Consider the following 3,839-nt stretch of genomic DNA (forward strand, 5'->3'; position numbering starts at 1 on the left):
AATTGGCAAAAATTTCATTTGGTATTCTTAAGCTTATATTTCTATTTTGATTTGATTCTTTAATGTAATATAAGATAAATATAAGATTTTGTAATACATTCACTTAAATAAGAATCCTCAATTCTTATAATATAAAATGAGAATACATTTGATATTAAGTAAAGAGCATAGAAACATGTGTATACCTTTACTAATTAAATCTTATTAAATTTTACTAATGTCTAAATAGATTTTAGAATGGCCCATTTATTCTAATATTAATATTAGAGAGATTCCAAACATCCAGATCTATTTAACTCCAAATTCTTATTGAGATAGACTAGATAACAGAGTACAGAGTGTTCAAACCAGACTGAATGATACCATATTTGTGTTTGGTTGCATTTAAACACCACATAGACAAAGAAATGTGAGAAAGAAAACAAAAGAGAGCACAGATTTCCATTCCATGTGGAGAGCTCTATCATTCCATTCCAGTCAATTCATTCTCCCTTGGAATTACGATCGATATTCCTTGGTTTAAACGTTGACGTTGTAGAGGTTACGTGAGAATTGAGTTGCCAATATAATAATCACATCACATGCAGTGGAATGTTTTCGATTCTATCTTTGACCACCTTGTAAATTGTTCATCTCTAGAGAACGGTGAATACGTAGCACACACGGAGAGAGTAGTTGCATTTTGCTTCCTTGCTCACTTAAATTTGAAATGTGCTTTGTCTCTAGTGAGATAGTCTTAACTTCCATAGTAAGTTAAATAGATGTGGAGGATAATTCTTGTTTAATGGATTATTCATAGAACTGGTTTAGTTCACACAAGTTTTAGGTAACAATTAAACATTGAGGGATATTCATCCTATTAAATTCATATGAATATGATTAGGTAGACTTGATTCTTGGTAGGTTTGTTAAGAGTCTTTTTTCTTTATGGAGGGTTCAGACCTGCAAGACAACTCAGCGAGGCACGAAGTCTATGAGAGACAACCAGCGAAGGCCACCACATTGACTTTTTAGGGACCCGATACCGGCCCACTCGTGCCTGAAACCTCTTCGACTTAGAACCAAGGACTAAGGGGCATCCACGCCGTCAAAATCACATGGGGCACGATCCCGACCTCATCCCTTATGATGTCAGACCCTTGCACTCAGCAAGACTTGATCCCTGGTGGGCTCTTTGTGAGCCATTTGACTTCACCAGTAGACCAAGGGCCCATTTAGCTTCACTAATAGCCCAAAAACCCATTGAGTGGTTAAGTTTAATAAGAGACGATATTGATTTTTTTTTTTCTATTATGTTATCAATAAGGTTTGAATCTTTTGCAAAATATATTTAGGTTTAAGTGATCATAATAGATAGGTTTCCCTTACAAGAGCTTAGTTAGAATATGGTTATTGGTTAATATGTGTGCATACTCATGATGTTATGATTGACATGAAGCTACTTTATTGGGTTGGTTTTTCTTACTAATGATAGCTTAATCAATAGGTAACTTTTGATTTAAATATATGCTTGATCAACATTTTATATATGTGTATGCGAACATATGCACATATGTACATTGATATACTATGTATTCAAGAACTAGCAAATTTGATTATACATTTCTAAAACACAAGAAAAATTCAAGTTCAATAAATTGAACTAGAATTTAAGAGAAGCTTTAGAAACTAAGTTCTAGAACTTGGTAGATCGTAATCAAGAAAAAGTGGTATATTACCATAGTGTTACTACATTTGGATAATTGTCAAAATGTTAGTATTGTCTATTTAGTGCTTTTATTTTTAAAGAATCTAGGAGCACAAAATCTTTATCAATACCAGGTTTCTAAGAAATGATCAATAGCAATAAATATTTGGTTGTCTATAAAATAAGATTGTAAGCTTTTGTTTAAGAGAGATATTCATGAATTTTCTTAAAGGGCCAATTTCATAATTTTAGGAGAAAATTCAAAATAATCATTGATATTTTATATTTGTCATTATAAAAAAGAACCACCATCTTTATGAAAGGGAACTATTTCATATTTGTTGATAGAATTGGTGAACAATGACAATTATAGTATAAGAACTAAATTTTTAAAAACATAACATGATTAAAGAATCAATAATTTTAGTTATTGTATCCAATGTAAAACATAGATAAGTCTATAGAAGAGTATATGAAAAGAATAAAACCATAAAATGAAATCCATAACACTAGATGAAAAATCCACGTTCATAAAAAAATCCACTAGATCAAAGAGAGAATAAGTTTGTATTTATCTAATGACAAAGTGTTACACTTGTTTAGGGGGAAAAGGGAGACACTTTAACAGGGTTTTAGATCTCTAGTCTTTTTGGGCAACTAAGCAATTCAAATATGTATTTGAGGGAAAGAGAGGAATTTTGAAATATGATTCCACTTAATATCCAAATTAGATTAGCTATAACCCAAAGGAAGAAGGGTTCCAATAACAAATTTGAATTATAAAGTAGAATGCAATACAAAGAATTACACCCTTTGGCCCTTATAGGATAATGTGTATGTAAAATTGAACTAATTGCTTTAAATAATGTAGATCTAGATGCTATGTGTATACAATTAGCCCAATTAAGATATAGATATAAGGTATGGATATGAAAGAAAATAAAATATAAAAGACTCACCTTGAAATATGTAGAGGAAGATGTATTTTAGCTCTGAAAGTCACAGTTCTGAGCTTATTTATGAATATATGAATGTGGGTTCTCGAATGAATCGATGAAAGGAAAAAACATAGAAATCATTCTACAAGAAGGTAGAAAGGACTAGCTCAACATGGACAAAGGACATCTTTCCATGGAGTTGACATAGTCTGACGAAACTGTAGCAAAATCAAATTAACTTCTCCAGAAAGCTTCCAAAGAGTTAATTTTAGATCTGCATGCAAAATCCTGCTATCTTGCTCCTACACATAGAAAATCAAAAGTTTTTATTGTTGGTTTGGATGAGGGCTTGCCTTGGTCAAGCCCTAGGTTAAGGAATTAACCAGAAATAAGAAATGTAAATGTAATATGATTGAAAAACAAGATAAATGTTAGGATTCACCTTGCTTAAAACCCTTGTTAATAAGGACTTTGTTTAAGTAATGTGTTGTAGAACTTGAATTAGGAATGTAAAGTATCTCCACAATTTGTAATGGATCTACCATAATCCCATCATGGTTCCATGGATGTAAGTGTGCATCAATGTAGAAGATGATGAATGCTTCAATGTAGATCTCCACCCTTGATGACCAACAATAAGCTAGATATTGAAGAGGAAATGCCCACAAAGGATCCTTCAATGCTAGATAGAAATCTCCTTGCTTGAATGTTTGAACTCCTTGAATAGCGTGCTTGTCTTTAAAAGGTTATGAATGCTTGAGGTTGAGAGTGCATGAGAATGGGAATGTGAGATATGAAAATGAAGCCTCCAATCCTCCTTATATATGAGTTTTTGGGTGGGAAAACAATACATGCTGACTTGAGAGTGCAATAAAACTAAATAAACCCTCGAGGCCTGAATTCAATAGGGACTAGGTTGACAGGGGTTGACCTAATCTAGAATAGGTCAACCTAAGTTGACCTAGTCCTAAAGATCAGTTTAGAGGTGCCACAGAAAAAAAAAGCACTTACAAGAAGAAATAAGGGAGAAAATGGAAGAAGATAGGGAAAAGAGGACATCGAGCACAGATCTATCCATAGTCCAAGAAAGGCATTATGGAAAAGGTGCTAAAAGGTATTAAAAGACAAGTGCATCCATTTTAAGATGGCATACCACTAATTCTTACAAGTTATTTCTTCAACTTAATAGCTTTTTTTAAAAGAATAAAGTAGAA

Source organism: Cupressus sempervirens, chromosome 9, assembly GCF_028749045.1.
Source record: "Cupressus sempervirens isolate cs-2001-9-10 chromosome 9, ASM2874904v1, whole genome shotgun sequence".
NCBI classification, from domain to species: domain Eukaryota; kingdom Viridiplantae; phylum Streptophyta; class Pinopsida; order Cupressales; family Cupressaceae; genus Cupressus; species Cupressus sempervirens.